General features: G+C 46.6%; 1 pseudogene; it reads right to left on the bottom strand.

The window, feature by feature from the left end:
- Window positions 1-8631: 8631 nt before the first annotated feature.
- LOC125345487 lies at window positions 8632-23097 on the bottom strand (annotated as a pseudogene).
- Window positions 23098-23408: the final 311 nt, after the last annotated feature.

Raw genomic sequence — 23408 nt, 5'->3', positions numbered from 1 at the left:
CTGTGGGGGGGGGGGGGCTGATGGCTTGGAAGGGCGATGACATGGCCTGAAGGCAAAGAGGATGAGCAAGAGCACAGGGCCTTGAGTTAGAGCCCAAATATTGGTACACACAAACAACAATGGTTTCCAAAATTTATTGAAAGCGAAGGAAAAAGTGACCTTGTCCAAAAAGAAATGTACTCATTACCTGGCTTCTGAAATGGTAACCTCCCAGTACAATACCTTCATAGTAACAATAAACTTATATTGAAAAAACCATAACTATAAAGACACCCGTTCTCCAAATTCTTTATCCTAACATCAGGAAACCATCAGTGGCACCTCATGCACAGCAAGTTAAAATTCTTCCATTTCTACCACTGATATCCAGGTCCCCAGGTTGTGCAGTGAGGGGCTCACGGTGTGTGTAGCCGGGGGTTCCCTCACCACCGGCACTCTCCTGGCCAGCTGGAGAGGCGGGGAAGCACACCCCGGCTGAGGGGAACCCAGAAAAGGCAAGGAGTAGGCGAACCGCCTGCACCCAGCCCCCCTTCGGCAGAGGACAATCAGACGACTTGGGAGAAAGTTCTCCCAGTCCTGGTTTATTCAGGAAGGAGTCACTCTTAAAAGGCTCAGAGAGCAGCAGGAAGGGGAGGGGTGTAGCGCACCTAGCTATGTAATGCCCAAGTCGAGAGAAACCCACCAAGAAGACCACCGAGAGCCAGACGTTCCGAAATGCAAAAGCAAGGCTTTAATCAGGCGAGTTGCAACTCGGGCCTCGTCCCTTACACCGACGCAGCGGAGATAGGGAAGAAGCCCTGAGCTGGATTTTTACAGGGCTTATAAAGGCAAAAACTACGAAATTTACAGCAAGCAGGTGTTTGGGCAGAATTAGGGTATGGACCGAAGGCTGATTGGCTTGGGGCTAGGGGCATTCTAGGACGGTCAAAGGTTATCAAGGGAATTTCCCAGCTGTCTGGGTTTTTACAAGCTGTCCTGCCAAATGGGATGATTGACAGTCTGGATCTGTTTCTAGTGTCCTTTTATCTCGTACTTTGTGCAGTCCTTTCCAAGGCCAGGCACAGCACAGAGTAGCTTCTTTAACTTGTAGATAGCTTTGTTCTAGAAATTTACAAGCGCTGTAGGGAGTCTGGCTTTAGGGTTGTTAAAGAATTTGCAGCTTAACAGCTTTAGCACAAACAAACCAGTTCCTGAAACTTAAGCATGCTCAGGGTCATTTATATTTTAATGTAAACAACAAACTGACACCTCAAAACAGAGTCACTTTAATTTAACCCTTCAGCTAGGGGCTATGAGAGGTGGCCTGAGCTGTCTGTTAAGGGTGGAGAACCGAGGGACCACCCTAAGGGGGGGCCTAATTCTACATCACAGCCCACAGGACCGCCTCTGGGTTCACCACCAGCCGCCATCTTGGATACACGTGTTCCCAAGGCTGGGAGGCGGGGCCAGTTAAAACTGCCTTTCCAGTTCCAGACCAGAAGGCAGGCAGAGCTAACAGCCACGAGGCCCCAGGGCTGGGAAAACAGGCAGGGTCAGCTGATTGCCTCTTAATGATGCAAGGAGCGCCTCACATCTCCCCCTTTTGTTTTTAATTAGCAGGAGGCGCCCTACTCAAGAATGTACCTGTCTTAGGTTGTCCCCCTCTGAGGATCTTACCTGTCATTGGCTACCACCCTAGCTCTTCAGGCAAACCTACCTCCAGGGCTTGCCAGTCCAGTGGAAGAACTCGGGGGGAGAGGAATTGGCACTCAAGAGGAGGCCCTATTATTTCTGCCTCATGCCTGTACACCCCGGTAGGCTGCACACTCTGGTAGGGGCCATGACCAACCTCATAGGGTTCCCAAATGGCTAAAAGCAGCATAATGCTGCCAGACCACCATTAACTGGACAGCTCTGGCTCATTGCTTAAGAAATAGGGGAAGCCTATTTGCCATAGCAAGGGTCAAGTTTAAACACAGAGGCAAATGTAAACACAAGGCAAATGTGGACACAAGGCAAATGTAAACACAAGGCAAATGGGGGGGTCTCTCCCACAAGGGGGAGATGGTGAGGGAGCCATCCATTTAGCTCTGTCCAGGGAAAATTGGAGTTCAGTCCGTTTCTGCGCCGCTCAAGATAATGCAGGCAGCATCCCCCATATCTGGCGGTGAGGTAGAAGCAGGTCCAGGCCCTGGCGATTCTGGAGGTCCACGGCAGCCAAGGTCCTAGCAACTTAATGCATGTAGTTAGTAAACAGTTTATCATAAACATTGAAGCAAGGTGCCAAAACCCTCAATGTCTATTCCCCCCCCCCCCCAAACGGGAGCCCCTAAGCTCAGCAACAGGGGAAAGGAAAAAGGGAAACAACAGTGCAAACTCCATTCCAGTTCTTTGGCAAAGCTGTAGGTGCTATTGCCACAGCGAAACATTGCGCCATAAAAGACGTCGAGGTAGAGTCCAAGAAGCAAGCAGGGCCCGGCACTGGAAGGAAGGGAGGTTGGCTGTCTCTGTTGTTGTCCACCACTGATGCACACAGGCAGGTTTCCCGTATTTCCAGGGAGGAGCAGGAAGAAATCCACATGGTCCTTTTCTTTCTTTCTTTCTTTCTTTTTTTCTAGAGAGAATAAATAAGAAGAAATACCTCAAGAGAGAGAGTGCTCTTGGGTAGTTATTCTGGTGAACAGTATTTTAGGTCTCTAGCAGGTATCCAAGTTGGGCTTGGTTCCCCAATCGGAAAAAAACACATCCAAAGCCCCTTCCCACGCTAATAAGTGGGTCAGGACCTCGCCATGATCCAGTAAGGGGGTCCTTCCATCGGACTTCCACCTTTAAATAAGGTGCCTGATTTGACCAATGCCTCTGAAAAGCCTTCAGAGGTTGGTCTTTGGAGAAATTTAAAATATTTAACGTAAGCATGGCTGTCCTTAACTGGTCATGGGGGCTGCCTCCCCCTTTTGTTTTAATAATTGGTCCTTTTTGGTCTTATTATGCCTCTCGATTATGGCTTGACCCCTTGGATTGTATGGTATTCCAGTGGTGTGTTTACTATTCCATATTTGAAAAAATTTCTGCAATGGTTTGCTTATAAAGCAAGGTCCATTGTCTGTTGTTACCTGTAAGGGAAGCCCCAGGATAGCAAAACATTGTAGAAAATGGCTTTCACCATGCCAGGCCCTCTCACCTGAATGGGCTGCTGCCCAGCAGGCATGTGAGTGGGTGTCTATGGACATAAATATATATTTTAATTTTCCAAAGGGAGCATAATGGATTACATCAGTTTGCCAGATAACATTAGGTTTAAGGACACTGGGGGTAACTTCAGGAGATTGCAGAGGCGGGGCCTGGAGAAATGGCATACATGATCTGCATGTCCTTATGATCTTTCTTAAGTCCTTTATAGGAACCAGGGGGAATCTTGATGTAACCCTCTCCAGTTTTAATGTGTATGCTCATGGAGTCCTTGAGCCATTTGAAAATTTGGAGGCTGTGAAGTGGCTGTAGCTATAATAGTCCCATTAGTGGCCAGGTGATCAGCCATTTGGTTACCTCATGCCAGGTTTCCAGGTAGTTCTTGGTGTCTTTGGAGGTGCTGTAAGAAGATAGGCTCAGCCCATTCCTTTAGTAAAGACTTGACTTGGATCATCAAGGGAGTAATTGGATTTTTATCTAGTTTAATGTATGAGGACATTAGGGTTGGTAACAAATTAACTACATACAAACTGTCAGAAAATAGGTTCATCGGCTGTTGGATATGGGTTAGTGCCAGGGCAACTGCATACAGCTCCTTAAACTGTGCAGACCCTGTAACTGGCTCAAAATAGTGGGTGTTCTCTTTCCTATTGGCAGGGGAGGAGGTGGAGTATACCACCGCGGCAGACCCTGCTTTTCCTCCATCAGTAAAAACATTTACAGCTTTAATAAGAGGTCTGGTAGAGAAAAGTATGGGGGGAGTCCACTGTAGCCTCGAGTATGAGGTCACCCATCTTGAAGTGCCATAATGGCAGTCCAACTTCCCCATGAAACCCTCTAAGGCACTAGACACCTGGTTACGGTTTCTTTTAACCCACTCAAAATCTGACAGCCGGTAGGGAATAACTAGCACATCAGGATCCTGCCCATAATATCTCAGGGAGTATCCCTGCTCTTAATAGCTAGCTGGTCTAGCTGGGAAAAAACCCTGGGAGCCCCTCCTACTGATGCATGCACCCATTGGAGAGGCTCGCCTGCCTGAGTAATGGCGGCTGAGAAAAGCTCTGAGCTGGGAAGGATCCAGAGACAAAGGGGGCATTCGGGCCTATAATGAGCCAATTGTGCCATATTTAAGGCCATCTGAATTTTTTGAAATATTACTTGAAGTGATGAAGTTATTGTAATAACATCAGTGGGGGCTTTATCCTTTAAAGAGTCAAAAAGCAGAAGCAGATCTTCTGTAGGCAGGTGAAGCCAAGGCCTTAGCCAATTAATTTCACCCAACAGCTTTTGTAACTCCACCAAGGTATAGGATGACTGGAAGGATTATTGGTGCTTAAAGGGGCAAACAGAGTCTAGCCTAAGCTCGGCCCCCAAAATCTTAAAGGGAGGTAAGGTCTGAACCTTGTCATTGGATATGTGCAATCCTCCCCTTTGTAGGAGTGTCTGTAGCCTCCTATAGGCGGCGCCCAACACTTGGGCGTCCGCCGCTCCAATAATGATGTCATCCATATAGACATATAAAATAATATCTGATTGCCTCTGAAGAGGTTGGAGGACCTGTGACACATAATGTTGACAGAGGCTGGAATGTTAGCCATGCCCTGAGGTAAAACTACCCACTCATATCTTTGGTCTGGCCCCTGGTAGTTAACTGAAGGGATGGAGAAGGCAAACTTCTCACAGTCCTGTGGGTCAAGAGGAATGGAAAAGAAACAGTCCTTGATGTCTATTACAATAAGAATCAGATCCCGAGGAATGGAGGGGATCCATGGCAGCCCTCGTGAAGGGGTGCCTGCGGGAATCATCCACTCATTAATTTTTCTTAGGTCCTGTAACATTCTCCTTTTACATGAAGCCTTTTGTATAACAAATACAGGACTGTTCCAAGGACTTAACGAGGGTCTAATATGTCCTAGGGCTAGTTGTTCTGATATTATTTCCTTTAATCTTTCTAGCTTGTTTAGCGAGAGTGGCCACTGTTCCACTGACACTGGGAGGCCCAGGAGCCATCGAATGGCAGGGATGGTAGGAACAGTGGCCCCTAGGATTGGGGGTAAGGCCCCTGTAGGAGGAACGGGAGCCCCCTGCCCCAAGGCCTCAGAAGGAGGCACTCCCTGATGGTTGCTAGGGTCACCTGACAGGCCATGACCTGTAGTGATTAAGGCCTCAGCTTCCCCCAAAATATCCTGTCTTAGAAGATTAACTGTTAGGCCAGTCGCCACTAGGGGGCGAACTTCTCCCGGACTACTGTCTATATCCCTCCAGGTAAGCCAGTCCCTGGTTACTTCAGACCTAGCATCACCCCCCAACCCCGACAACAGAGGCCCAGGGATCAGCTTCCATTGTAGGGGAACCTCCTCTTTTCTTTTTCTTTCTTTTTTTTTTTTGCCAGTCCTGGGCCTTGGACTCAGGGCCTGAGCACTGTCCCTGGCTTCTTCCCGCTCAAGGCTAGCACTCTGCCACTTGAGCCACAGCGCCGCTTCTGGCCGTTTTCTGTATATGTGGTGCTGGGGAATCGAACCTAGGGCCTCGTGTATCCGAGGCAGGCACTCTTGCCACTAGGCTATATCCCCAGCCCTCCTCTTTTCTTAATATAGTCTGGTCTGCTCCGGTGTCAATTAAGCATCGGAACCTTTTCCCTGCTATAAAGATGTCTATTTTTGGCCTAACTCCTGGGACTATTGGGAGTGCCCAGTGGGCCCTAGGCTGGTAACTAGACTGGCCACCTCCTTTGGGTGATGGGGCTGGAGGGCGCCCCACTACCAGTTTAAAGGCTTTCCCTAAACATCAAATCTGGACTTGCAATCCTTTTGCCAATGAAGTCCCTTCTTGCACCAGGGGCAAGGTGTTCTGGGTAGCCCCTTGGCCTGGCCTGAGGGTTGTCATTGTGAGGCACTAGGTCTTATGCGGCCTGTAGGATACTCCCATAACAGACCCCTTTGTTTGTCCCTATGGTAGAGGCAAGGGCAGATGCCTCGGTAAGCAAAGCCATCAGCGACTGTGTCCGGTGGGCCTGAGCACTGGCATCCTTGCTAGCAATTATCCACCTTTCCATAGATCTATCCTTCATCCCTGCACAGGCTAGTTTGTGGTCTGTGGTCATTCCCTCCCACACCAGGATCTTAACAAGCTGGACCTGCAGAAGCCCAGGAGGGATCTTCCCCTGGAGGCTCCTTTCCACACTGTCGATAAATGTGCCAAGATCCTCCATAGCCCTTTGAGTAATTCCTGATACCGGGGGCTCTGAGGAGCCCTCCCCTAACCTTTCTCATGCCGCCAATCCCAGGGCCCACACCTGCTCTTGATAGGGGGCAGGAAGAGCAGCCTGTTGGAGGCTTGTCGAGTACTGATTACTGGACCCTAACAAAATTTCAAAAGTTATTGGGACTGGGGGATCGGCAGCTTGATTTCTCTTAGCCTGAGCATAGCACCCATCGCTAAAAAAAGCACACCAGTTTAGGTACAGTGGTCTAGGAAGTACAGTCTTAGCTAAACTCCTCCAATCTTGGGTGGTGCAAAGTCGATGAGCAGGCCACGGAGGAGGGTCTCGGCCCAGGGAGAATTAGGTCCATCCTTGGAAACTACCTTTGTAAGTTCTCTAAAATCCTGGGCTTCCCAGGGGTTCCACTGGGTCGGTCTATGGCGTCCCGGGTTAACATCTACTGGGGAGCCCATGCATGGTGAGCGAGAGCCGCGTCTGTGGCCGGGCAGCTCGGTGGGCCTTCTCAGGTCCGCACAAGGTGGAGGGAGCATCTGGTGGGGGAAGAGTGATGAAACGGCGGAGGCCGCCCCCCCCACCTCGCTCGTTCACCACGTGTCTTGGGACCGAGGCGCTTAACTTGGGACCCAGGGGACCAGGCAAAGGCTCACCTGTGGGCTCATTGGAGTGAGGCATTGAGCCCCTCTCTTCCTGGGCAGTGGGAGGGCTGTCTTCCTCCCATCCAAGATGTTCCCCCGCAGACCCTTCCCAGGCCCAGATGTTCTCCATTAATGGGCCTGGGGAAAAGCAGTCCTTAAGGGCCCAGAGAAGTGGGAAGACTATGAGAGGGAGCTCCTCTCCCAAGTTGAATTCCCTGCTTTCCACTTCCTGCTCTAGCCAATCCCACGTGTCCCAGGCAAGTGGATTAGCACCAGCCAGCCAAGGGGTGGCATGTGTCAATATTTCCCAAATTGTTACGGCCTGGGAGTCTGAAATGTCCTGTCCGGTATTTTGGAGTGTGAATCTCAGCACCCAGAGGGCTGGATCACCCCGCTGACTTTGAGATTGCCCCATCCTTTCCGGGGATACCCTTACCTCTAGGAACTTGCTTAGCTGGGCTCTCCGGCATAGTTTCTAAACCTTTCCTGTGCCCCACGTTTGGGCGCCAGCTGCCAGGGGTCCCTTGCCTCTGGTGCTCTCCTGGCCAGCTGGAGAGGTGGGGAAGTGCACCCTGGACGAGGGGAGCCCAGAAAAGGCAAAGAGTCGGCGAACCACCCGCACCCAGCCCCCCTTCGGCAGAGGACAATCAGACGACTCGGGAGAAAGTTCTCACAGTCCGGGTTTATTCAGGAAGGAGTTGCTCTAAAGGCTCAGAGAGCAGCAGGAAGGGGAGGGGTGTAGCGCACCTAGCTAGGGGCTATGAGAGGTGGCCTGAGCTGTCCGTCAAGGGTGGAGAGCCGAGGGACCACCCTAAGGGGGGGCCTAATTCTACACCACAGCCCACAGGACCGCCTCTGGGTTCACTACCAGCCGCCATCTTGGCTACACGTGTTCCCAAGGCTGGGAGACGGGGCCAGTTAGAACTGCCTTTCCAGTTCCGGACCCAGAAGGCAGGCAGAGCTAACAGCCACGTGGCCCCAGGGCTGAGAAAACAGGCGGGGCCAGCTGATTGCCTCTTAATGATGCAAGGCGTGCCCCACAGTGTGTGACCAGGGAGAAGGGATGGGCATGCCCAGCCAATCCTGCTGGATGCACGTCCAACCACACAGACAGAATAGGACGTTAATTCAGAGTTTTCATCTTCCACACCTCCAACTCTCAATCCCAGAGACATTATGAGTGACAGTGTGAATGACTTACATCCAGAACTCCCAGAAACTGGAGAGCAGTTTGCAACCCTGAAACACCCCAGGCTAGCTCAACCCTGGTTGAAGAAAATCTCCTTTCCCTACTGGTTCCATAGCAGTGACCGGGGCTACCCATGCTTCCCTCCTGGCTGCTGGTTTCTCCAGGCTCCTGATGTGCCTCGTTTGCTTAGTGATTTTTTTCCCAGTGGAAATAAGTGACATTAACCACCACATCGCAATGCCTGGTAGAACATCAGTGCCCTGGTCCTGACTGCCTGAGGTTGGGAGCCTGGCCTCTAGATGTGGGTGTGATCTCCCCTCAGTCTCCATTTCAGTCTCATCTCAGTCATCAGTTCCAAGCTCCTCATTGGCAATACATATGGGGACAGAGCAGGATGGGAGAACCTGCACCCCTCAGCGGCCTCCAGGCTCCTTCACCTGTGGGTGTGGAAAGGCAGGTGAGGACGTTTTGCCAATGACTTAAGGGCAGACCCTACAGAGCAAGGAGTGGTTGATTAAGTTCATCTGAGGGAAGCAGGACACACAAGGAGGGAGGAAGAAGAGGAAGTGATGGCTGCTTCCCAGGAAACACCAGCCCAAATCAAGATCAGATCCCCACTTCCTCCTGGAATGTCACATGGTTCAACCTACATGGGGGTTGGAGAAATGGCTCAGGGGGTAGAGCTCTGTGCAGAGTAAAAGCATCAGATACAGATGGGACTCCTGCTCTTAGACAAGAAAGGAAAAGAAGAGGACTGGAGAACTGGAATTTCCACTTTTGCTCCTTGCCTGATGAGTATCTCCCATGGACTTTCTCTTTTACTTTTCTTCTTCCACCATCAAGCCGACTGTTAGAGATTCTTCTCCCTGCCGAGGAGAGCATTCTCACAATTCTGTCACCCTCCCTCACTTCTCTCTGGACAGAGTCTCACCAGGAATCACTCACTCACACGACTACAAAGTGTGTCAGCAGGATGTGAGCTCTGAACATGGGACGGGCATTGCAGGATGCTGTTGCAGTGCATCTCGGTTCTTCACCATTCATGGAGAAGGAAATGGGTGGTGATAGTTTCATCCTGGATGAGAATTTTGATTAATGCCCTTTGAGAATTGGGCACCATGGCTCACAAGTGTAATCCTTGTTCCTCAGGAAGCTGAGATCTGAGGATCATGGTTCAAGCCAGACCAGGCAGGAAAATCTGTGAGACTTTTTGTTGTTTTTGGTTGTGACCTTGAACTCAAAGCCTGGGTGAGTTGTCTCAGCTCTTTTTGCTCAAGAGTAGTGCTCAAGTACTTTGGACCACAGCTCCAATAGCGATGTTTGAGCTGTTAATTGAGGATTAGAGTCTCATGGGGACTCTTTCTGCCCAGGTCTTTGGGAATTTCAATCCTCAGGTCTCCGTCTCCTAAGTAGCAAGGATTACAGGCATGAGCCACCAGTGCCCAGCAAGGTAGGGTGTTATATCCAATTCATCACCAAACGGAAAACAGTAAACCTGTGGCTCAAGTGATAGAGCACTAACTTCAACAAAACAACTCAATGACAGTACCCAGGCCACGAGTTCAAGCCCCAGATTTGGCACTCATTTTAAAAAGAGCTGGGGGAGCTTTGAAACCAAAGGGCACCTGTTGCTTACAAAAGCTAAGAAAATGAAGAGAATTTAGAAGATGTCTGATTTCTCAGATGCTAAGTGTAAAAACAGACATACGGGGGGCTGGGGATATGGCCTAGTGGCAAGAGTGCCTGCCTCGTATACATGAGGCTCTGGGTTCAATTCCCCAGCACCATATATACAGAAAAAAACGGCCAGAAGTGGCGCTGTAGCTCAAGTGGCAGAGTGCTATCCTTGAGCAAAAAAAAAAAAAAAAAAAAAAAAAGCCAGGGACAGTGTTCAGGCCCTGAGTCAGGCCCAGGACTGGCCAAAACAAAACAAAACAAAACAAAAACAAAACAGACATACGGGAATTTGTGAAATATAGAAATCAGGTGTGGCTGGAAACCTGCTTTAAATTCATTATTAATGAGTGGATTCAAGGGACAGAGATCTTGCTATTTCTTCCATCTTTTATGTCAGTGCCATGACGATGTTGTCTGTTAATTACTTTATTCACTGGGATAATGAGTCTTGTGCAAATACCATCATCATAGATATTTGGTAATTTTTCTCTTTGCCACTAATAAGTAGCAGGCAAATGGCTTCTGCAGTGATGTGCGTTAACCTTCAATACAGAAGCCCAGCTCCCCTCCTCATTCCATTCTCTTCTCTTGGCCCTGGTGTGGGGAGGAGGGCTCTGACCTGTGCTTGATGGAGATGGATTGCCCTGACAGGTGCAGATCTGAAAGTGGCTCTCGGCTCTGCAGGATTTCATTTCATTCTATACTTGGTTACATCATTGTGTTTTCAAAAAATGTAACAGAGTCCATTCATTCTTCTCCAAGAGCCAGAAAGCCCTGGGGGGGGGGGTGTCTGGGCCTTTGGTGTTTTCATAAATTGATTTATTTTGTTCAAGGGGGCAGAGAGCTGGCATTGTATCTGATTTTTGCAATAAACAAAGAAAAGCTCTTGAGGGAAGAATATTGCACCATCACAATAGGGAGGAACCCCACCTCACTCCAACCAAATAGTGAGCTGGGAACTCCAACACCCAATGCCACAACAAGATACCAGCAAACCCAACAACCAGAACAAGCACAGAAACACAGGAAATGAAAAAGAACAAAGAAAAGCCTATAATCTGCATGGAGCTGGAAAACCTCCGGGGTACCCCCACCACCCCAGTCGAAACAGGGGCAGGCTGGGAAAACAGCCCCGGAGCCGGTGAACGGGACTGCAGATCATCAGCGACCACAGAATCCACCGTGGTAAAGTCCACCGCGAGTGCATAGACCAGACAGCAGGAGCTCCACGGGCCCCAGACTGCACAGGCCGGACCGAGCATGGGACTGGCAGCACGGGACCAAATGGCTGGGACTAGACAATGGCAAGGCAGCCAGGTGCTGTGGAAATGGAGATCTGGGGCCTTACCCCAGCCTCTAAAATCCCACAGCATCGCGGGATACACACACAATCCAGGACCAGTAAGTTCCCCATTGTCCCCACCACCATAAAGGGGAGATCAGCTCTAGCAGAGACCCAAAACCTAATGTAGAGCTCATCACAAGGGGACAAAGAAGCTAGAGTTCCCTCCCTCCCCCTCCCCACCCCGAAGGAACAAAAGAGCCACATATCTGGTGGCTTTAGGACCCTACAGCTCCTGGGAGATCACAGGAGCTAGCAGCACACGGAGCAACTCCCAAGAAGGTGGCCGTGACACACCTTAGGCCAGCATCCCCCAAAGCCCCAGCTGGGGAGCCTGAATCTGTGTGTACCACCACCCCTGGCCCCCAGCAGGGACCTGGGGTCTGGTAGGCATCTGACCTCCACTTGAGGCACCCTGGTTTGCACAGACTTTTTGAACAACAGTCCCAGGCTTGCTGGTGTGTAAAACCAGCCCAGCAAGGTCACCTGGGCCCAAGCACACACCTCCCTCCCCTCACAGCGGAGACGCAGATTCCGTGAGCACCAACCCACACCCAGACACTTGAACCTGCTGGGGGCTATGCATACTGCCCCCACAGTAGATTCGAGAGAGGGCACAAGTGCCCTCCAACAATCTGGGGTAGCATGTCACCCCCCCAAAAGAAGCACAAGAGCTCTCACGCACGCGCCCCCCCAGATGGCCCTCATGGGTCAGTGTTCTAGCCCTCCAGCAGGAGGGTCCTGCACCCATTCCCCCATGGGAGCGCACAGGTGGGCAAGCTGCCCCTCAGCAACAACACCTGCTCTGATAGGCACACTCTGTCCAGGTGGACAGGCCACCCCTCAAAAGCAACACCTGCTCTGACAGGAACACTCTGCACAGGTGGGTGAGCCACCCTTCAGTGGCAATACTCAATCTGAGATGCGAGCTCTCTTGACCCACAGCAACTAGTGGAGAAAGACTCAAGGAAGAGAAAAGTCTCCATGCCACGCTGAATCGGCAACCTGTGAACTCCCAACAGGGGTTCAAAAGGGACAGCACAATACGATGGCAGAGCACAGTCCTGTGGAGAAAACCACAGAGCCTACCCACCCCTAACTGCGGTGAGGGTAACTACATTGGCAACAACTGAGATGGTCACACTCACCCATTGGGCAGTAATATTCAACAGCAGAACTCAGGATACAAACAAGTCCCTGCTGGCAGACCAGCAGGAACCAGCACAAAGCCAAGTCAAGGCCGCCACCTACAGGCTCCCGACGGGAAGTGCAAGAATCCATAACTGCTTCAACCCAGATGCGAAAATCACAAAGAAATGTTACAAATTTCGTGAAAGGTCAAGCCAACTCGCCAGCTCCATAAAGCAGTATGACCGAAGAGGAGGTGGAGAATAAAAAAAATAACTGAGGCTAAGATAGCAGAAATGATTGAAAGCCTCAGGAACAAATTCAAAAAACAATTCCAGGAATTTAGAATGGAAGTTTCAAAGGACCTTCAGGAAGTCAAGAAAGAAGTGGGAGCAAAAATAGATACAGTCTACTCCTCTGTTAAAGAAGACCTTAACATCCTGAGAAACAAAATGCATGAAAAAAATAGATTCAAAACACAACTCATTAAAAGAAGAAATGACCACAATGAGAGATGATCTGGCAACCATAAACAGCTCACTTGCCTCAATGCAAACCACACTCGAAGCCACATCACAAAGAATTGATCATCTTGAATCTCGCGTCTCTCTTATGGATGATGATTCAGCTGATAAGAACCTGAAGATTCCTGCACTCCAAGAAACTGTCAAACTCCAGAGCAGACTAATCCAGGAGATAGAGGACAGGGAGAAGAGATATAATCTGCCTATAATTGGAATAGATGAAGGAGAGGAGTATCAGAGCAGAGGTATATAAAATATATTCAATAGAATTATTACAGAGAATTTCCCAAATCTCAAAAGGGAAAACCTAACCCAAATAACAGAAGCCTATAGAACACCTGGCAGACCGGACCCTAGAAGAATCTCCCCCAGATACATAATCGTCAACGCCTCAGATTTCAACAGCAAGGAACATATTTTGAATGCAGCCAAAACAAAGAAAAAACTATATTACAATGGAAAAAAGATCAGAATAATGGCAGACCTCTCCACACAAACTTACAATGCACAAAGAGCCTGGAAGAACACAATCCAAGTCCTGCAGGCCAACAACTGCCAACCCAGAATTAGATACCCAGCAGAATTAGAATTTACCTTCGAGGGAAAAACCAGATCTTTCCATAGAAAAGAGGAACTAAAGAAATATGTAAACAAAAAACAGCCTTACAGTGAATTCTAAGAGTGGAACCCCAACCACCAGAAAACGTACAGGACCCCCAGACAGAAACAGAAAAAAAACAATAGCCAGAGCCCAACAGGAAGAGCAGCTCAATAAAGACAAGAAAGATGGGAGAGGAAACATAGCCTAACAGGAAAATGGAAGGGAAAAACACCACACTTATCCATGATCTCTTTGAACATAAATGGTATTAGTTCTCCGATAAAGAGGACCAGATTGACAGAGTAGATCCGTAAACAAAAAATTGCTATCTTTCATCTTCAAGAGACCCATCTTACAGCAAGGGACAAAAACAGGCTCCGAATGAAAGGATGGAGCAAGATCTTCCTAGCAAACACACCTACCAAAATGGCAGGGGTAGCCATTCTGATTTCAGAAAACCTATACTTCTCATTAAAATCAGTTGAAAAAGATAAAGAAGGACACTACATTTTAATACAAGGAAGAATCCAGAATCAAGGTATCACAGTAATAAATTTATAGTCACCAAACAAAAGAGGACCTAAATATGTTAAACAAATTCTCACAGAACTACAGAACAAGATAGACTCAAACACAATCATAGTGGGAGATTTTTTTTCTTTTTTTCTTTTTTTTATTGTCAAACTGATATACAGAGCAGTTTCATACTTTAGGCATTGGATACATTTCTTGTACTGTTTGTTACCTCCTCCCTCATTTCCCCCTCCCCCTTCCCCCTTTCCCTTTCCCCCCATGAGTTGTTCAGTAGATTTACACTAAACAGTTTTGCAAGTATTGCTTTTGTAATCGTTTGTCTTTTTTACCCTGTGTCTCTCGATTTTGGTATTCCCTTACTGTCTCCTAGTTCTAATGTACTCAGATAATATACAGAGATAGTGAAGTACAAGAGGATCATCAATAGTAGAAGCTATGGTTTCACATCGCATGCTGAAAGTAACTACAACAGTGATATAACAGTCGTTTCCATAACATGGAGTTCATTTCACTTAGCATCATCTTTTGTGTTCATAAGGGTATAGCTATTGGGATCTTGTGATCCTCTGCTGTGACTAGCCTAAACCTGTGCTAATTATTCCCTATGAGGGAGACCATCGAGTCCATGTTTCTTTGGGTCTGACTCACTTCACTTAGTATAATTTTTTCCAAGTCCTTCCATTTCCTTACAAATGGGGCAATATCATTCTTTCTGATAGAGGCATAAAATTCCATTGTGTATATGTATCACATTTTCCTGATCCATTCATACACTGAGGGGCATCTGGGTTGGTCCCAAATTCTAGCTATGACAAATTGTGCTGCGATGAACATTGTTGTGCTGGTGGCTTTAGTGTGTTCTTGTTTGTGGTCTTTTGGGTAGATGCCCAAAAGTGGGGCTGCTGGATCATAGGGGAGCTCTATGTTTAGCCTTCTGAGGAATCTCCACACCACTTTCCAGAGTGGCTGAACCATTTCAACTATCCACCAACAATGAAGTAGGGTTCCCTTTTGGCCACATCCCCTCCAACATTTGTTACTGTTAGTTTTCTTGATGTAGGACATTCTTACTGGGGTGAGATGGAATCTCACAAAGAATCTCACAAAGAAACCTATGGGATACAGCTAAGGCGGTGCTGAGGGGCAAGATCATTGCCCTCACCACTCACATTAAAAGAATGGAATCAGAACAGGTAAATAACCTCATGATGCAGTTAAAACGCCTGGAGAAACAAGAAAAAATTGAATCTAAAACGACTAGGAGGAGAGAGATCACAAAGATTAAAGAAGAGATAAATCTGATTGAGAATAGAAAAACCATTCAACAAATAAATAAAACTAAAAGCTAGTTCTTTGAGAAAATAAATAAAATTGACAAGCCCTTGAAAGACTTACAAAAAAAAAAAGAAGAGAAGAGACTCATATCCATAAGATCAGGACTCCACCGAAAAAATTACAACAAATACACATGATATTCAAACAATCATAAGGAACTATTTCCAGAACCTTTACTCACTAAAGAATAAAAATTTTACAGAAATGGATCAATTCTTAGAGAAGTAAAAACTGCCCAAACTGAATCAAGAAGAAATAAATCAGCCAATAACTTACAGCAAGATACAGAAGGTAATCAAGAGCCTCCCAACAAAGAAAAGCTCAGGCCTGGGTGGATTCACCAATAAATTCTATAAAACCTTCAGTGAGGAGCTAATACCAGTACTCCTCAAACTCTTCTGCAAAATAGAAACAGAGGGAGGAATCACAAACTCATTCTATGAAGCTAATATTATACTCATCCCCAAACCAGGCAAAGACCCAACAAAAAAAGAGAATTACAGACCGATATCAACAATGTACACAGATGCAAAGCTCCTCAACAACGTATTAGCTAACAGGATCCAGAAACTGATCAAGAAAATCATACTTCACAATCAAGTAGGCTTCATCCCACAGACACAAGGATGATTCAACATCCGCAAATCAATAAACATAATTTACCACATCAACAGAGCTAAGACCAAGAACCACATCATCATGTCAGCTAATGCCCAAAAAGCCTTTGACAAAATACAACACCCATACATGGTAAAAGCCCTGGAGAGAATAGGAATAGAGGGAACATTCTTCAGAACAATAAAAGCTATATACAACAGACAAACTGCTAACATCATATTAAATGGGGAGAAAATAAAACAATTTCCCCTAAATTCAGGAACAAGACAAGGATGCCCACTCTCCCTGCTTCTATTAAATATGGTGCTGGAATCCCTAGCCATAGCAATAAGGAAAGAGGACGACATTAAAGGGATCCACATTGGCAAAGAAGAAATCTAACTATCCCTATTTGGAGATGACATGATCTTATATCTGAAGGACCCCAAAAAAACTCAGTCCCCAAATTCTTAGACCTAATAAACCATTTTGGCAAAGTAGCAGGATACAAAATCAACCCACAAAAATCAGCACCTTTTCTGTACACCAGCAATGCACAAGCAGAAAAGGAAATTATGGAAATAATACCATTTACAATAGCTTAAAAAAAGAATAAATTACCTAGGGATTAACCTAACTAAAGATGTGAATGACTTATTTAATGAGAACTATAAAAATCTAAAAAGGGAAATCAAAGAGGACACAAGGAGATGGAAAGACCTCCCATGCTCATGGGTAGGCAGAATCAATATAGTGAAAATGGCCATATTGCCCAAAATGTTATACAGATTCAATGCAATCCCCATCAAGATCCCAGCTACATTCTTCACTGAAATAGAGAAAATAACCCATAAATTCATATGGAACAGCAAAAGACCTAGAATAGCCAAAGCAATTCTAGGCAAAAAAAGCAGTGCAGGAGGTATCACAATACCAGACTTCAAGCTCTATTATAGAGCCATCATAACAAAAACAGCCGGCAGCAAGGGGACCCCGAGCAGGAGCCACAGAGCTACGGGCCACTGTCCTGGCAAAGTTCTGCAGGGCCTCCTACTTGGAGCACAAGGCATCAAGCTCCAGCTTCATGCTGGCATTCTCAGAGGCAAGCTTCTCCACCTCCTGCTGCAGCTCCGCCTTCCGCTTCTCTAGCTCCTCCTTCTGGGTCACCGGCTTCACCCGGCAACTGGCGGCATAGCCTCGGTTCTTGAGTGTGTGCCGGGCGCTGCTTCAGCTGGATGATTTCCTCCTTGGACAGGCCCCGCAGGTGCTGCTAGCGCAGGGAATGGTCACCAGCTCCTCATCCGTCAGGCTGGTGCCATTCTCTCCCGGCTCCTGCTTCACCTTCAAGGCCTTGTTTCCTTTATTAGGGGGGGCGTCATAACTCGGGGGCACAGTGAGCAGGTACTCTGGGACAAAGCCCTTTGCTCTCCACAGGCTTAGGGGACATTCCCCTGGGGTTTCAGGCAGAGAGTAGTTCCAGAAACTTCTAAGGTTGGGAAAGATCTTTCAACTATTTCTGGCTCCGGAGTCGGGGGTCCTCCACAGTCCTCTCCCCTCCCAGGTGGCAGGCGATCAACGGGGAGGAGCTGGCCTCCTCACACTGCGGGCCCGGGAGGGCCCAGGCGGGGGGCCGGGGCGGGGCCGCGCGGGGCTGGGGCTGGGCGAAGGGGCCGGGCCGGGGCCGAGGGGCCGGGCCGCCCGCTCAGGCCGAGCCGAGAGCACAGGGAATGCCGGGCCCTACCGGGCTCGGGATCCCCCGCCGCTCCTCAGACCTCACATGATGTTTTCAACAAAATTTAATTAATAAGAAAAAAACAGAAGCCATAGTTAAAACCTCTGTGTCTGTCTGTCTGTCTGTCTCTCTCTCTTTTCCCAGCCCCCTCTCTCTATATTTTTAAATCCTAATAAATAGCATGGTGCGTATAAATAAACCAGAAATTATACCACTTATTTTGATGTTACAATTGTTCTGTTCTCTACAATGTATTTTAATACAATTTAAGTGTAATTAAGGTGTTCTACAAAGTAGTTACAATGCTCCACAATGTCTCATGGACTTCTCTGTCCAGGGTGCTTTTAGCCATGTTTCTAAACCTTCTGAGTAGGTAAGGTAACAGGTGTGAACTTGGTGACTATACCTTCGTTCTTCAGTGGCTCATCATTCAACAACTTGTTGCTCAGTCTCCCTGTGTTGGAATATTATGTGTAGTTTCGTTTAAACCCTAGTTTTAAACCATTCTGCTCTGATAGAAGACAGAGAGTATTTCAATATTTTTCTGTATACCAAGCTTTTCTGTATGCCCCAGAATATGATCTGTTTTGGAGAAATTTTTATGAGCTGCTGATAAAAATGGTTTTGTGTGGTTTGTGAATAAAATGCTCCACAGTAAACTGTTCCTAGGAACACCCAGTAAATGTGGAAGATGCTATATAGTCCATTACTTGTTTTCAACAAAATCAACTGATGAATTGAGCAAACTCTTCACTTATGGCTAGGCAAATGTCTGCTTTTGCACCTGGAACTCTGACATTACTAGAGACATTTTTTTTTTTTGTCCCCATAGGGATTGAACTTAAACTTGGCACTATCCCAGAGCACTTTCACTCAAGGCTGGTGCTCTACCACATTGAGGCACAGTTCCACTTCCAGTGATCTGGTGGTTCATTGGTGGTAATAGTTAATGGACTTCACTGCCTGGACTAGCTTTGAACCACCTCCCTCATACCTCAGTCTCCTGAGTAGCTAGGATTACAGGTATAAAGCACCAGTGCCTAGCTTGCGGAGACCTTTTAAAACATACTATGCAAATCCAAATTAAACATCTTAAAAGGAATCAAATAAAAAGTTTGACATTAGTTATTGCTGTACATTGTAAAATGTGAGGTATATATGCATACACACATATACTCGTACATATATATATATATACACATATACACACAGATTACATTCGGAGATGCCATGTCAGAACCATACACTGCTAATGCTGTATAACATAAAATATAGTAACCAAAAAACAAATTCTTATCTTGATATCATAATTTTATATCATATATACGATTTCGTCTTGTTCTCCTATTGTATTCTATTCTTATTATATTGTGTACACTGGTTTTGAGAATGTGATACCATATTTTCACGTGCTCAGTTATACTCCTGGGAATCCACTAAGTTTGAAAGTGTGTTTTGAAATTCACTAGTTTTGCTCGACTATAGCAGAACCATAACCTTACTTCTCTCAGTTTCGTGTGCCATGTATAGAAACTTATCCAAGTACAGGTGCTCACATTGTTATCTTTTGTCTTTTCCTTCCAGGGGACAGTTGACATTTGAGGACGTGGCCATGGAGTTCACACAGGACGAGTGACGGTGCCTGACCCTGGCTCAATGGGCTCTGTACAGGGAGGTCATGCTGGACAACTACAGGATTCTGCTGTCCGTGGGTGAGGAGCTTCCATCCCATTTCTAGTTCATCCTCAGAATTCCCTTGCAGAATATTTCATACCAGGCCCATCTTTGCTGAGTACTGGTGGCCCGTGCCTGTAATCCTATATACTCAGGAGGCCGAGATCTGAGGATCTTACTTGAAAGCCAGTGCAGATATAAAAGTCTATCAGATTCTTATCTGTAATTAACTACCAAAAGCCATTAGTGGAGCTGTGGCTCAAGTGCTTTAGTGTTAGCCTTGAGCTCAAAGACAATACCCAGGCCCTGAGTTCCAGACCCAGGACATTTGAAAAGTAAAAGAAAAAAGAAATGCAGTGCCTGCTTTGTGCAAGTGCATGTCATGTAACCTCATTTTCAAAAATTCTCGGGAAGGGTTGCTGTAAAACACACAAACAGTGCTGGGAATATGGCCTAGTGGAAATAGTGCTTGCCTAATATACATGAATCCCTGGGTTCGATTCCTCAGCACCAGATATATAGAAAAGTGCAGAAGTGTCACTGTGGCGCAGTGGCAGAGTGCTAGCCTTGAGCAAAAAGAAGCCAGGAACAGTGCTCAGGCCCTGAGTCCAAGCCCTAGTACTGGCAAAACAAAACAAAATACACGCGCATACGCATATATATATACATATACATAAACACATAAAATGTATATCCTTGTGTACATATGTGCCTTGAACTCTCAACCGATTTGATTGTGGATGTTCTTTATCACAAGTCCATTTGAGAATTTTGCTGGTTATTTAGAGGTGTAGTCTTACAGACTTTTTTCCCCTGGCTGGGTTTCACCTCTGATCCTTCAGTTCTCAATCCACTGAGAAGGGAAGCTTACAGGCATGAGCCACTGGCACCCAGCTTGCGTGCCCATCAGAGCTGAGTGGGAATGCCAGCCATTCAGTGACACAGGACACTACGTCCCACAGCTCAGCAGCTCCAGGTCAACCTGCACATTTGACTCTCTGGCAGCAGGATGCTGAAGACTGTGGGTGGACATTGCACATAGGTCCTGGTTGCCACAAATTCCATGTCTGGAACTACACACCAGGTGCATGGTAGGTGGCCATATTCTTGTGTGTTCTCCAGTACCACAATATCTTCCTGCTTTAACAATGCCCAGATCCTAATGTCTCTAAACCAGGCTTCATCACCTGTCTGGAGCAAGGAAAAGAGCCCTGGAGAGGAAGGAGAAAGGAAACACCAGGAAAACCTAGAGGTGAGTGGAAATGAAATGAAGAGCACCCCCAAAACACAAATCCAAACTGGAGATGTCTGTCATTTTGGTTTTCCCTTTGATCAGTCCTGGGGATTGAACTCAGGGCCTGCATGCTGTCCTTGAGCCTCTTTTGCTCAAGTCTAGTGCTCTAGCTCCTGAGCCATAGCTCCCCTTCTGGTTTTTAGGTGGGTTATTGGACAGAATGAATCTCACAGACTTTCATCCCCAGGCTATAAACCCTAATCCTCAGATTTCAACATCTGAGTAGCTATCATGACAGGCATGAGTTATGAGTTTCTTTTTCTTGCTTTCTCTGATGTGCGGTCTGTAGAGACATAGTACCCATGTGATGCACGTGGGAGAAACTTCATGAAATTTTCCACCCTCACTCTGCACCAGAGAATCCATTGTGAAAAGCAACCCTGTGAATGCAAAGAATGCGGCAAAGCTTTTCCCAACTACTCTGTATTCCAGAAGCATCAGCGAATCCACAGGGAGGAGAAAACTTTCAGGTGTCAGCAATGTGGCCAATGCTTTAAAAAGCTGTCCAATCTAAGAAGCCATTTCTGAATTCACACAAGAGAGATCCTATCAGTGCCAGGCATGTGGCAAATCCTTTACAAAGTATTCAATTCTTCAGATAAACAAGAGAATCCATGCTGGAGAGAAACCCTACTAGTGCAAAGATTGTGACAAGTCATTTAGACAAGTCTCCATGCTGAAGGTACATGAGAGAACACACACTGGGGAGAAGCCATACCCATGTCTTCTATGTAACAAAACCTTTCGAGAGAGTTCAAGTCTTAAATACCACCAACTGCTCCACACAGGAGAAAACCCCCACAGATGCAATGCATGTGTCAAATCCTTCACACAGCGTGTGGATCTGATTAGACACCAGCGAATTCACACTGGAGAGAGACCTTACCTGTGTTCCCACTGTGACAAATCCTTAAAGCAAAGCTCAGCATCTAGGCAACACCAAAGAATCCACACCGAGGAGAAACCTTATGAGTGCAAACTGTGTGGCAAGACCTTCCGGTATCACTGCAACTTAAAAGGACATGTCAAGACACACAAAGGAGGGAAACCCTATACATGTGAACAGTGCCACAAATCTTTCAAATACAGCTCCAACCTCAGAGATCACCAGAGAATCCACACTGGGACAAACCCTAAAAATGCCATTCATCTGGCAAATCATTTATTTGGGTCTCAAAGCTGATGATATATGAGAAAATCCACATGCCACTGGAACCCAAAAAGTTCAAGGAATGAAGAATGGCCTTTTCACACTATTCATGATGGAAGAAACACAGAGGAAGCCACACTTGAAGAAAAGCTACAAACACTGAGCATTCAGAAAAGCCTCTGCCACAGCCCGGGCATTACAATCAAGCACAGAAACTAGGAAGGAGAGAAGACAGAAAGGAAGGAGATGGATGACATCACTAAACCATGGCTCCAGTTGGCTAAAACACAAGAATATGTACACAGAGCTCACGTTTGGATGGAAATATGAATTAGCAGACATGAGATTCTGAGTTAGAATGCCAGGAAAGCAAGAGAAGAGAGGAACAAAGATTTGTGGGGTCATGACTCCAGTGGTAGAATGTTTGCCTAGTAAGTTTGAGCCTTTAGTTCAAAAGTAACCCTACCAAAAGAATGGACTTGGCTAGGCCCTGGTGGCTCACGCTTGGAATACCAGCTGCTCAAGAAGCTGAGATTTGAAGATCATGGTGTGAAGACAGGCAGGGAAGGAAGGTGCATGAGACTCTTATCTCCAATTAATCATGAATAAAAGAAACCAGAAGTACAATAATGGCTCAAGTGGTGTAACTCCATCCTTGAGCAAAAGGAGTTCTAGGATAGTTCCGAGGATCCCAGATAAAGAAATGAAGGAAATGGTCAGGGTTTAAGGAGAAAAACTAGCCTAGCCATGGAGAAATGGATACCTATTGCAAGTATGAATACTTAGAATATTGTTGTGGGATAATAAATATTTTCAGTCGTCAATCAACAGTGAAAAAATTCTATTTCTAGGACTAAATGTATCTCAAATCTACAGTGGCTAATGTAAAGCTGGAGGCAATGAGGTTTAAGGTTAAGGGGTAAAAAAGCTTAATTAACAAGTTTCAACAGGTGTAATTGGTAGGATTTTTGTGAATATAGAATCAGTGTTTTAAAGAGGTATCACATAACAGGTGTACAAACACTTAATTTTGTTGTGATTCATTTTATTACTTAATTCCCTTTACTAGGGAGTGGCTTTTAAAGTTGGACGTCTAAATGTCAATAAATGCACGGTGAACCTAGCAGGAAACTCTAATTTTTCTCTATTCTCACATTGCTAGGGAAAAAGAGGTAGCCAGCATCTACCCTGATATGACCTCTCCCCAAGATTCTGGGGTCCCTTATAATGAAGCCTTTAAATCTCTTGGTCCAGGGCTGAAAGATGTGTGACTGAGAAGATCCACACTCATCCTCAAAGGGCATCTTGTCTTCCCCTACACTGGCTGTAGCAGGGGTTCCTGTGCACTGACATGCCTCAGTGTTCATTGGCCCACTGATATTGCATGTTCACACGGGACCATGGGACCAGCTAACTGGAGCGGATGGTCAGGCTGAGACAGAAGGAGCAGCACAGAGTCCCTGAGTTCAAGCCCCAAGACCAGCACACACAAAAAATTGTTAAATCTTTCTGAGCAGCCAAGTTGCCAGCATTTGAGTACCAGAGAAAGAACTCTTCAGAGGGGACCAGAGGCTCCTGGGGACCATGGAGTCCCATAAGCCA

This window comes from Perognathus longimembris, unplaced genomic scaffold, assembly GCF_023159225.1.
Source record: "Perognathus longimembris pacificus isolate PPM17 unplaced genomic scaffold, ASM2315922v1 HiC_scaffold_5671, whole genome shotgun sequence".
NCBI lineage: Eukaryota > Metazoa > Chordata > Mammalia > Rodentia > Heteromyidae > Perognathus > Perognathus longimembris.
This window is presented reverse-complemented; position numbering and strand designations above follow the sequence as displayed.